This window comes from Carcharodon carcharias, chromosome 4 (assembly GCF_017639515.1).
Source record: "Carcharodon carcharias isolate sCarCar2 chromosome 4, sCarCar2.pri, whole genome shotgun sequence".
Classification (NCBI taxonomy): domain Eukaryota; kingdom Metazoa; phylum Chordata; class Chondrichthyes; order Lamniformes; family Lamnidae; genus Carcharodon; species Carcharodon carcharias.
The window spans coordinates 39,402,020-39,415,204 of NC_054470.1; the positions used below are offsets into that span (position 1 = coordinate 39,402,020).

The following is a 13,185-nucleotide window of genomic DNA, read 5'->3' on the forward strand; positions in this document are numbered from 1 at the left end:
GCCTGATGGTTGCCTTCACTCCGGGGTTCTGCGGAGGAATGGGCTTTCACCTTATGGATGAAAACCTCCCCTTCCTTCCCCACTGCTGCTAAGATTTTCTCCAGCAAGGGTTTCACTGTGAGGGGTCTCCCGTCAGCGGAAGTGTATCCGTGGTGGGACCAGATGGCCAGGTACTCCGTACACGAATTGCATGTGAACATGCTGTCCGAGCAAATTGTGTTTGGGGTGGGGAAGATCTTGGTGTGTGTAACCACGTACACTACCACGGACAGTTCAGCCTGCTGGGCGCTCATGGTGCTGGGGAGCTTAATTGCCAGGGCGAGGTTTGCCGCTGGGTCATAAACTCCACGCCCTGTGAATCGCTCACCAGCAGATACTGTGCTGGAGCCATCCACATAGATTTCACAGTCTGTGGGGTGTATCCCGGCCCTTAAACCTATGTCTACTTCCCAAACTCCTTCTATGGAACACCGGTGGGCTGTTCCAGGATATACCAGGTTAGCTGCGAGCTTTGGCTCGCAAAGCCCTTTTACTTTTAGGTCCATCTGTGAGAGAAGCAGGATCCAGCGAGCAATGCGGGCACTGCTCACTGTCCCATCCTTGATTCTCCCATCCAGGAGCATCTGGGTGGGCGTGTGATGGGTGGGGAGGGTGATGGGAGACGTGCCTGTGAAGATCAGCGATCTTTTCACAGCCCAATGCGTGGCCAAGAGATGTCTTTCACAATTGGAATAGCTCTTCTCTACATCTGTGAGTATCCTAGAGGAGTAGACCACTGGTCTCAGCTTGCCATGCCGCTCTTGGAGCAGCACAGCAGTCAGGCTGCCCCCGCTGGCTGATACCTCCAGGAAGAACTCTTTCCCTCCATCTATGGCCCCTAGAGTTGGTGCGGTCTGCAGATCTTTCTTGAGCCTGACAAATGCTGCCTGGCACCCCTCATCCCAAACCCACTCCACTCCCTTATGCAGGAGTCAGAGCAAAGGGGCTGCTGTGGCCGCATAGTCCTCAATGAAGTCTATGCAGTACCCGGTTAGCCCTAGAAACGATCTCACTCCCGTGACTGTGTTGGGGACTGTTAACTCCTGTACTTCTTCCCGACTAGCTTTATCTATGGCCCTTTCCCCAGCGCATATTGTCAGGCCCATGAATTTCACCTCCTGCTGGCTGATCTGTGATTTCTTTGGGTTCACTTTAAAACCTTCCTGCCCGAGCAGTTCCAGCAGTTTGGCCAGAAGTGGACCATGCTCCTCTCTTGAATCGGTGAATAGGAGCAGGTCATCCACGTATTGTACCAGCCGCCTGGGCTGGCTGAAGCCCTTTAAACTTTGCCATGCATTGGTGGAAAATGCTGGGGCTATTGTGGAAGCCCTGAGGCAGACAGTTCCAGGTGTACTGTTGCCTTTTAAAGGTAAAGGCAAACTTGTACTGATCCTCTCTCCTTAAAGGGATGGATCAAAACCCGTTGGAGATATCCAGCACCGTGAAAGTGGTTGCGGATGCTGGGATACTTCCTATCAGGTCGGCAACTGCTGCTACCGTGGGTGCACAGGCTGGGATGTTGCTGTTGAGCACCCGATAATCCACTGTGGCCCTCCAGGAGTTGTCCGGTTTTCTAACTGGCCACAGTGGAGAGTTCACGTGAGTGGCTATCAGTCTCAGGACCCCCTGTTGCATTAAGGAGGACATGGCTGCTTCCATGTCTGGCTCCGCTTCCCTGGGGAATTTATATTGCTTTTGTGGTCAGGCCATAGGGTCCCCATCTATACTGACCTTGAACCTGTTGATGCTCCCACAGTCGTGTTTGTGTGAGGCAAGTGTGGCTAGGGGGCTTGCACAAATTCCTGGAACTCCCTTAGGGCACTACTGACCATAAGTTTGAGGTTATAACCCTCTTTAGGCTTCATGGTGCACAGGGTCCCCTTCCCCTGTTTCCCTGGGATGATTACTACTTTGCGTTCCTTTCCTGTTTTTGCCCCCCATAGGCAGAAATTCCTCAAATCCACTAGGATCTGGTGGCCGACAATAACGTCAGCTCCCAGGATCCCTTTTCCACCCTCCACTTCATTAGGATACAGGTCCACTTAGAGCGGAGTGTTCCTAAACGAATGGTCAGCAGGATGGAAAACCAGCCTGTTGTTTACCTGTGAATCCCAACAGACTGTATGAGACCCAGTTAGATAGAGGTGAGGTGGCAGGGTTAGCTGAACGGATCACAGTACATGATACTCCCGTGTTCAACAGATAGGTCCCCGTTACCTCTTCTATCTCCATCTCAACAAGGGGTCTCTTCCATAAGTCGTAGGTAAGGGAACACAAGTAAACAGGCTGCGCTGGCTCTAGTCAGGGTCGTGGGTTAGATGGGGCTGATGGGGTCAGCGCACCGGTGGTGGCTGCTACCTTCCCTGTGCCAGTCAATAGGGTTCTCACAGCGTCCAAAAAATGACTCAACCGTGGCGGGAGGGATTCCTGTCTCTGCCTTTTGGGCTGGGGTTGAGGAATTCTTTCCCTTGTTATCTTTCCAAGGATTCTTACAGTCCTTCCTCCAGTGTCCATTCTTCCCACACCAATAACAGTTGAGCTTTGTGCTGGAAAGGTTATTCCTTTCCTGATGCCATTCCTTCCTACCATGGCCAGGTTTCATTTCATGCACTTTCCCTTTAGGGTGTGCATCGGTTCCTTTACCATTACGGTAAGCTATGGTCAATTGTCTGATCACTGAGTTCGGTAGTCAGGGAATTCTTTGGGTCAAACCACATTCCTGCTGCAGCCCTGACCTGTGGCATGCTGTTTGCCACCAGGCAACGGAGCCAGTGGGCCCGCTGATCCTGGTCCAGGTTAGCCCGGTTAGGCGTCCCACTGCATGCGCTCCTAAATACCGGCCACAACCTGTCTGCAAAAGCCTGCAAGCTGCACTGTTTTTTCCACCCGGGAGAAAGAACTTCCCTCATTCATCCCCATGGCCTCAAGAACTTCCTCCTTGAGCTCCCCATAATCACACTGTCCCATCTTGTGTTGGTCAGAAAGGGACTGGAAGAGCTTACTCTCCAGGGAGAATAGCAGTATTTTGGCCTGTTCAGCATCATTGCACTCGTTGATGCTTACTGCTTGTTCCACTTCCCTGAAGTGGACCGAGGGATCCCCATTTGCCGCAAGTTTAGTTAAATGGCTTACCATGGTCCTAAGCTGTTGGGTGCCATGGGGAACTATGAACTGGTTTTGGAGGGGTCCCTCATCCCCGTTATCAGTGGATGGGCCGAACCTTTGCTGCCGGGCTGGGCACATCAGCCCCGGTCCCAGCCTCTCTTGCTAGGGGTTTTCCTCCTCAGCTTCTGCCCCTAATTCCACCCCCCACTCCTGCCAGATTTCGCTAAAGCTTGGCGCTATGGGTGGTGGTCGTGGGCCCTCCTGCTCCTCAACCGGGCAGTCCCTTGGCACTACCTGTGGTGTCTGAACCGTCTTCCCCAGGTTTCCTGTGAAGTTGACCTGGGCTGCACTGAGGCTTATAAGGCACACCATGCCTTTTGCCGTCCTTAGAGCAAGGTTCAGACTCTCTATCTGCTTCTGGCAGGGGCCATGGTCCGCACCCTCAAACCCCTGTGCGCTCATTATCTTATAGGCTGCCTGTAAGCCTTTTACTTTCTCCTCCTGCTCTCTTACTTGTCTTGCTAGGCGGGCATTCTTTTCCCGCAACCCCAGCTCATTGTTCTTGGCTTCAGTGACCTGACACTGTAAATATTCCTGCTGGGTCTTATGCTCCCTCACTAACTGTAACCTTTCAAGGTTCAGAGCCTGCAATGCTAACAGTAACTTCTCTCCTGCTAGGGCCTTTGTTTGGACTTCCAGGGCTGACTGCCGAATCTCAGCTGCCTGTGCTTCATCGAGCCTGTCCTGGATCTGTTACTTGAAGCACATCAGCCAGACTGCCTTTTCTATGGATTTTTTATGATCCTTCCCTTCTGACCATTTAGCTGCAGCATCTACCGGGTGCCCAGCCTTTATCAGATTAGTGACCCATTTTTTTTTCCACATTCACTTTACTGAACACATAATTTGAAATCCTCTCTTCCATTACAGTTCTCTCTTCCAAATCAGTGTCCACTGCATCACAACCCAGTTGCCAAGGTCCTGCCGTGGTCGCCATTATGTAGGGAGTGGTGGTGTGTGTCAGCTTCACCTCTGACTTCTGAGCAGTCCGAATCACACCCGCTCCCTGGGTTCTAGACCTTGGACCTATTTCGGGGTTGTGACAAAGTGCAGCAGACAACTGGTTTTGGTGCAAGAAAAAAAAACTGGGTCTACTGAAGTCACAAATGAACTTATAACATTAGGATTACACTGAGATTATACAGACCTACAAAGTACACTTGGTTAAGAATGGGGAACACACGGCATAACGAGGGAAAATCACGTTACTAATCCCCTTACCCTTGTCCCACCCCCAAAACCTAACTAAATTGAACTAGGAGAGGTCAGGGATCATGCTCACCAACCCAGGATTCCTTGACTGTTTGAAATCCAGCCAGGGAAGCCGGTTGCAGTTTTGGGGTAAGCTCTTTGTGTCCACCCAACTTCGCAACTGGTGGCCCAGTTATACTGTTTTTCAAATTTCTTTTCTCAATCCAAATCAAGGTGTTCTTTGTCTGACTTTGGTGGGCTTCTTCAGGTGATTGTTGTCTTGTTGTTTTTAATGGGCTCGCATGATGTTTATTGCTGTCTTCCTGTCCCCGTAACTAGTCTTGAACTGAAAGCCATTGTAACTCTTTCTTGAGTTAAACAATCAAACTAAATTAACAAAATTGGGATAAATCAAGCACAGCCCCTAATTCAGGTCAGCTGTAGAACTAAGAACAAAGTTTAAAGGAAACTTACAAACTTTAAACCAAAATGTGATTAAAGGGGTCAATAAAACACCCCAGTCCCCGCGGTTCCCACCGAGCACGGAAGGCGAGTGTGCGGGCAGACACCGCGTGCTCCCTCTCCAAGGACACCCGGCCGCGAATGTAGCCGCGGAAGAGGGACAAACAATCGGGCGGGACTCCCCCGTCGATCGCCTGCTGCCTGGACCTGTTAATGGCCAACTTGGCCAGGCCCAAGAGCAGGTTCACGAGGAGGTCCTCCTCCTTCCCAACCCCCTTCCGCACCGGGTGAAATCCATTGTTTATGTGCAGTATTGATGGGTTCGCATAATTGCATTGATTGCTGCCTTCCTGCCTTAGTTAGTAGCGATTATTTATGCAAGATTTTGATGGGCTTTAGTTTCATGTAAGATGAAGTCTTTCTCTGGGTTGACTGTTTTAAAGAGAAGAATGCATATTCTGTCTCCTCTCGTCTGGTTTCAGGCAACAAATCCACACTGCACTCAACAAACCTGGGCATGTCTAGTCCCAGGCCTTCATGGGCCTAGCCTCCTGTCTGCAGGTTTCTACACTTAACTCAGCAGTTGGGTTCTCTGCCATAAAAGTCATATCCTTGTTGATGATATGAAAAATGTGGGAATTTTGAGAACCCTTCAGCCTTTGACCAAGCTCTGAAGGAGAGTAATAAGGACTCAAAATGTTAACTCTGTTTCTCTCTCCACAGATACTGCCAGCTCCTGCTGAGTTTTTCCAGCATTTTCTGTTTTAATTTATTTTTGACTAAGCTTTTGGTCATCCACCTTAATATCTCATTGTGGCTCAGCGTCAAATTTAGTTTTTTCAACGTTATGGGGCATTTTATTGCTATTGCTATATAACAATGCAATAAACATACCATTTATTGTTGTACTATCGTAGCTCCTAGTATGATTTGCAAACTTAACTCTAATACTACACTTCACCATAGACCTTCACACAACCTGATATGGCTTGCACTTCTGTGATACAGTTTACATTAATAGGACTATATTATTTTTACACAATTCATTTCCCCTGTATCAACTGGCCAAGCTGCTTTGCCAAAGAGTTTGCAAATTTTTGCACCTTAACACTGAGGGGTATTGGTGATTAAAATGTATTTAAGCAAATTTCACAACTGTTGTGTTTTTTTTCAGCCGTCTACTATGATTTAACCACCGCAAGGTTCAAAGCAGAACAAAAGGAACTCGGGAGCTTTAAATTGGCGCGCCTGCGTACAATCGGAAGGAAAATAGAGGCTGGTTGTGGAGTGCAGCCTCTTGCCTATGCATAATACCAGTGAAGGACAAGCAAGCATTGCTCTCTCCGCTGCTGAATAGAGAATTAGTAGGGCCACTTTCTGGCAGGAAGTCGGCATTACGCGACGCTGTACCGACTGTAGCTCGATGCGGGGTCCACGCGTTAGCTCACTATCTGGCAAGGGGAGGAGGAAAAGAAGAGGGAGGGAGTGAATGAGCTTTAACGTCGTCGTTGCTGCAGTGTGTGTTTGTGTGTGTGTGAGAGAGACGGTGGTGTAGTGTTTGTGGGCGCGGGGACAGAGACTCCAGTTTTGTTTGTTTGTGTGTGTGTATATATATATATATATATATAAAGGTAAAGGAAACGAATACTTTTTGTTTTACCTTACAGGCGTACGCAAGTCTGTCGTGTTTTCAGAAAATAGAGCGACACCGGGTGAGGTAACGGGGAGCAGAATAAAAAGGGAGAAGAATGAGGAAGCACAAGTGAGGATAAAGTGAGAGAGAGAGAGGGCGGGAGAGAGAGAGACTCCGGGTCCTTTGTTCGAGCGCGAGCGATGGTTGGAATCTGAGCCCAGTCGCTTCTGATTCTAATGCTGCTCGTGCAGACAAATAGTGCGGCATTGCTAACCTGCATCATGGCTGCTACATGGCTGCTGTGATTTTATATATATGTTTGTGCATCATTTTTATGTTATACTGCCAATGCCCAGCAATTTAAGTGGGAGCAGAGCTGTGTTTTAAGTATTGAAATAACCAGCCTCTCTGAAGGTTTTGTTTTGCCTCTTGTCCTTTCTGCCTTTCCACTACCTCCGCCCCATCTATGGATTCAGGTTCACTGGTGTCATTGAAGAGGGAAGGTTTTGTTGTTTTTGCTTGTCGACGGAAAGTAAAACGTAGATTTTCCATTAACCGAGAGGACCAGCGAAATAAATGCATTTGGAAGATTTTTTTTCAAAATTCTGTTTGGTTCTAGATTGGAATGTTTTAGACTATGTCCGCTGGATTTGAGCTTGTTTATTATGAAGTGCAGTTGTATTATAATGGATGCAAATGCTGCATTCAGTACTCCTATCCAGGTTTAAATATTTTGCAGTTTCACGTAACTGTTCAAAATATTTAATCCTTTTTTGAAATAGCGTTTCTATAGCAAATTACTGCAAATTAGTTACACATTTGGAGTATGATGTCAGTGTCGAAGACGTGGTGCATTGACGAGAGGTAGCATCTGCACTGTTTCTGCCACCACAAACCGACCCAAAACTGAATAAACTCTCACATGACACGTAAACATAGTCATTGAGGAATAATTTAAAGATTCAAATCAATAATAGTCCTATATTCTGCCCGTGGCCTGTAGATAACAGGAGTAGGCATATTCACCTTCCAGACTCTAATGTTAGGTTATTTGTGATCTGATAACAAAATTAATTTTATTTGAACATAACAATACATAATTGTTTAGAAATCACTTTTATTTAATTCTCCAGTATTGTAAATTATTATACTAGGCAGAAAAATAATCGTTGACTGGCTAATAAGCAGATCAAGGAGCTGTAATTGATACAACATTGCTCACTTGCATAACCATATCAAACTGCACTTCAAGGTTTCACATATTCAATTTCATGTTTAATGTGAATCATTTTAAATGCCTTTTAGAAATGTTATTAATAAAAAGTTTAGGTAATATTGAAATTTTATTTATTTTTCCAATTTCCTTCCTTTAGGTACGAGCGCATTCAAGAATATGGTTTCCTGGGCATCGGCCCCTCTGCACTTCACTTAAGTCATTCTTCGTTCTTGTCGCTAGGTAAGGAGCAACACAGTCAAGCCTGACCCACTTCATGCCTGACACTCGCCTAGTTTCAATAATTGTGATTATCAATGGGAATTCTGACTGTTTGTACTCTCTACCCTCTCCCCAGCCCAAAGGTGATCAGGCCAATCTTTGTGGCCCATCTGCAGCTTTGATAGAGATGAGCTATGTCATGTAGGGAAATGCAGCAATCAGTTTGCACCTCAGCAAGGTTCCACAGAAAGCAATGTGATTAATGACCAGATAAGTTGTCTTTAGTAATGTTGGTGAAGGTAAATTTTGTCCAGACACCAGGAGAACTCGCCTCTTCTAGAATAGTACCAACGGGATCTTTTACATCCATCTGAAAAGATTGGTGTTAGGAAATAGAGTTTAAGTAAATTATATTGGTATTTTTAGATGTTAGGAATGAGTTTTAGCTTTAATGTTTAAATTTGACTTGTATTTCTGTACCTGTGTTAAGAAAAGGTCAAGTTGAGTTTTAGTTTCACTTTAAAAAGTGCCTGCATTTCTAATGAGAGCTTACAACTGTAAGAGAAGTTAAGCAAACACGAGTAGAAAAACTGGGTTGTTGCCTAGCAATGGGTCCAAAGAGGCCGGCCCCTCCCACAGACACACATAGAAGAAACTAGAAACAACAGTTTTTAAGTTCTGTTTTGAATGACAGCTGTCAAGTAGAAGCAACCTAGAAGGGGCAGATAGCCAGTCCCAAGCTAAAGAAGGAAGTCTCGCAAGAATCCAGGGGAATGGAACAGGAGAAAGTCGCAAGCAGACCTTCTAGTCAAAGGAAGGACAGGAACCTGGAAAAGGACCTGTTAAGAGTGAGGGGTAGAGAAAGGCTTTAAGCTCCAAGCTGCAGGAAGTGGTGTCAAAGCAATATAAAGGCCTGTGCGAAGCCAGAAGGTCCAAAGAGACGGTTGAAGTTCTGTTAATCTTTGCTATGGGCATGTGAAGCAGTGGTACTGTTGAAGGCTGAGTTGATGAGAGTGCATGCATGGAAGACGACTTGAATTTGTGTGGTGACCCAGGGGCAGGGGAGAGGAACATCAGAAGGAGAGTTCAAAACCTTGAAGGTGAACCCTTGTGGAAGGCATCTGAGAGAAAGTGTTGGTTTGGGAGAAGATTCCAAGGTGAGTTCTTGGAAAGTGGAGATTGAAAACCTTTGTGTGAAAGACTGAGTTCAATGAGACTGGTTGGCTCATCATTTAACAAGCATCTGGGGGAAGTTGATGCGAGACCCATAGCATGTGTTTGGAGGTGGCATCTGTCAATTGGTTTCAGAGTGTCATGTGTCTGACTACCTAGTGCCAATTGGTTTTTATGGACTGCACTTGCAGTGAACATTAGGGTATAAGGTAGCTTTTGTAACTTGTGTTATCCTTACAAACCTGTATATATCTGTAAAGGTATAGTTGTGGATGAAGGAGTATTGTAACATAGTTCATCTTTTCTTGTATTAATGTTTTATGCTTTTGTTAAAAGCTCATTAGCTGTCTCCTGTGACTCTGTTCAGTAGCCCCTCTCCATGTATCTAAACAAACAAATAAAAGTTAGGATCTATCAAGCTGGATTCCACCCTGGGATCAGGTTTGTCCAGTAGTAACCTCAGTTGGGGATCATAATATTGGTATCGCCTAGCTTAATGTCTTATTCAAAAGGGTTACACCTGACAATGTAGCTCTCCTCAAAATACAGTGGTGAATCAACCTGTATTATTTACTGAAATCTCTGGAGTGGAAGTGAAATTTTTACCATTTAAACCAAGGCTGACACTAGGCTATCAGTGATGCCCGTTCAATAATTCTATTCTGCTATATTTAAGAACACACTTGGACCTCTTTGGCGTTTGTGTTTGGACTGTATAAGTTACTTAAACTAATCAGCTTCTAGTATAGTTTGTTCATGTTTCCTTATAATTGTTTTCTGGCTTGTGTTGATGAAGGCTATTACTTTCGTACCCCTGTATTTATGGTAGAGCATTGTTCGTGGCTGAAAGACTAATCAGACTGGCTTACAGTGTGGTGATAATAAATGGATGCAGCGGAGAAGAGAAGAACAAGTCAATGGAATTGGGATCGGAGCCAAAATGACAAACAAATATTTTAAAGCTATTGAAAGCAGGAATGGAGGAGATGAGGTGGAAAGATTTAAGAAGTGAGTCTGAGAGCAGGAGTACAGCAGATGAATCGACAGCCACCAATACTGAATGTGGAGGATGGGGAAACAAGGAGTCGAGCCAATGTTAGAGAAGGATGAGAGCAGTGCATAGGGCTGAAATTGAAGTGGATGGGGGTGAGGTAATGGACACAATTGAAGGCAAAGACAGAAATTTTATAATTGACATGAATGGCCACAGGGAGCAGTTGGGTTGATGGAATTGTGAGGCTATGAATAGATAAAGATATGAGTAGTGCTTTTTTGATTAGTTGCAATTTATGGAGGGTGGAAGTGAGGAGGGAAGCTTGGGAAATAGGAGAGAAACAAAGCATTAGGTGACAAAGGCATTGAATGATCTGAGCAGCAGTTGGTGTGGTGGTAGTAGTGGCTACATCTAGCTTTAATGTTACCATTTTTAGTTCAAGATGGACAAATATACTCTCTTTGTCTAGCCTGCTAAGGATGGCTGAATTTTCACATCCTTCAACAAATATTCTGGAATTAGTAGTAATTATTTTTGACCAGTGTGTGGGTTTCAAAGCTGTTCAGTTAACACTTGTACCGTAATCCATTTTGAGTTGAATGTTGCCAAGGTCCGTTACCTTTTGCAGACAGTGGAATGTTGCAAGTAAATTAGTTTGGGTTCTTTCCTTCAATATCAGCAGTGACAACTTTGGATAGCTCTTGTCTTGGACAGATACTACTTAAAAAGCTTCTGAAACTTCAATTGTTTGGAGTCAACAGATTTTGTGTAAAATAGGTTGAGCTGCTAAAGCATGCTGCCTTTATTTAATGGTTCTTGACTGTCTGTTGCTGAATCTCTGCATCACAATCAAATTCCGGAGTTGGGTTGGTGAAGCTTTATACAGTTTGACAAATGCTCTATGGATAACGCCATGTTTTTTTCCACAGAGGATTTGCTATTGACCCAGTTTGGCGATGCCTTGGTAGTGATGTCATTGATCATGATTTTGGGAATGTCAGCCCTGTCTTCGTGGCAACGTCTTGCCTCTGAGGATTGTAATCTAAGTTGACACTGTAGTGACGTACTGAGGGGGTGTTATATTGTTGAAGGTGTCATCTTTCTGATGAGACATTAAACTAAATTAGAGAGTCATACGGACTCAATGTTAACTCTGTTCCTCTCCGCAGATGCTGTCAGACCTGTTGAGTTTTTCTAGGTATTTTTGTTTTTGTTTTGGATTTCCAGCATCCGCAGTTTTTTGCCTTGAAACTAAATTAGGTTACATCCACTTAACATCTACCCTGTTAAATGGATGTAAAAGATCCCATTGTATTATTTGAGGAAGAGGAAAGAAATCCTTCCTGGTGCCCTACCAATAGTTAACCCTTAAACCAGCATCACTAAAGCAGTTTATCTAGTCATTACTCCATTGTTATGTGTAAATTGGCTGCCGCATTTCCTATATCACAGCTGTCACTATGCTTCAAAAGTATTTAATCGGCTGTAAAATGCTTTGGGGTATCCTGAAATTGTCAAAGGCATGATTTAAATGCAAATTATTGTATCTCTGCCACTCTGGATTTGACAGCTTAGTGTACACTTGCATCTGTATAGCTTGACTTGGTAGTGCATGTGGAAGATCAAACCTGATATAGTCACTACTTCATTTGTCATTACAAAAGTTCAGATTGACTCAGAATTAGCAGATTTCTCCAAAAACTTGTAAGCCAAGTAAGGCAAAGCATTTTAAAAAATTTAAACTGCAACATTTTGGAGAGACTTTTTTTCTCTTGTGGATTGTGTGAAAATTGCAGTGTTTCTTCGTACTCGCACAAATTACTACGGTCATTGTATTTTGGGTACACAGTTCTTATGTTTCCCTCTAATGTTCTAAATAACTTGGTGATAAAGGACTTCATTGTGTTTGTTACTTTAAGAATCTAGCTTTGAGGTTGATGGGAAGATTACTATCTGGATATGTTTGGTTTTTGGGAACTCCTGTCTGGAGTTTGGTCTGGAGTTTGGAAGAGCTTGGGGAGCTCCAGCCTGTGATTACATGCTCAGATTTCAACTAAAGAGCACTTAGATATTGAGCATGACCACCAACTAATTCACAATGTGTTGAAATTTTGTAAAGCAACAATGAAGTCTATCGAAGTGTATGACTTCTATATTCTCTTTACCTACCATTGTAATGTATGTAATTTTATATTTGTATATTTTTCGGCCCTCTACTCTCTATTCTTCATTCCACTTCCCTCTCCACCCAAAAAAAGGATGGATTGGTGGCCTAGCTTGTTAGTTGAAACATTTTAGATTTTGTAGGTGGCAATCCCACTGGATTACCTCACAACTGTGTTTCACTGCTTATAATCTGGTCACAAGATGTTCAAACAGTAGTTTACTCATTGAGTCCCATTATGCAGCATTCAATGTATTTACAAATTGTGGATTCTTAAAAAAAAATGTTTATGCTCCATGGATGTTCATTGCTTTTAAAATATATATACCTGTTGAGTATGTCTGGGAAATGAATAAGGATTGGCTAACTGACAGGAAGCAGAGGATAGGGATACATGGGTCATTTTCAGATTGGCAAACTGTAACTAATGGAATGCCACAGTCATCAGTGCTGGTGTCTGAACTATTTATGATCCATATTAATGACTGGGAGGAAGGGACTAATTGCATTTTCAGCAAATTTGGTTGCAATACAAAGGTTGGTAGGAAAGCAAGTTGTGAGGAGAAAGCAAAGAGCCTGCAAAGGGATGTAGATAGGTAAAGTGAGTGAAGGGGAAATAATTGTCAGATGGCGTATAATGTGGGAAAATGTGAGGGTATCCACTTTGGCTGGAAGGATAGAAAAGTAAAATACTACTTAACTATTCAAAATGTGGTAGCGAGATCTGGATATCCTTGGACATGAATCACAAGTTAACATTGCAGGTAGAACAGGTAATTAGGAGGGCAATTGGAACATTGGCCTTTAATGTAAGGGGGATGTAGTCTAAAAGTAGGGAGGTCTTGCTACACAACTGTACAGGGCATTGGTGAGACGGCACCTAGAATACCACGTGCAGTTTCTTTTTCCTTAAAGATAGATATACTTGC

The 13,185-nt window shown here is 44.3% G+C and overlaps 1 protein-coding gene across 3 annotated transcripts in view; it reads left to right on the forward strand.

Moving 5' to 3' along the window:
* Positions 1–6,361: 6,361 nt before the first annotated feature.
* The window catches only part of LOC121277251 (spindlin-Z-like), a 108,469-nt gene continuing 101,645 nt past the window's right edge, over positions 6,362–13,185 (forward strand). For all 3 annotated transcript variants that reach the window (XM_041186488.1, XM_041186487.1, XM_041186489.1), the window contains exons 1-2: positions 6,362–6,488; positions 7,864–7,946. The gene's annotated coding sequence lies outside the window, so the exon portion shown is untranslated. The remainder of the gene's footprint in view (positions 6,489–7,863; positions 7,947–13,185) is intronic.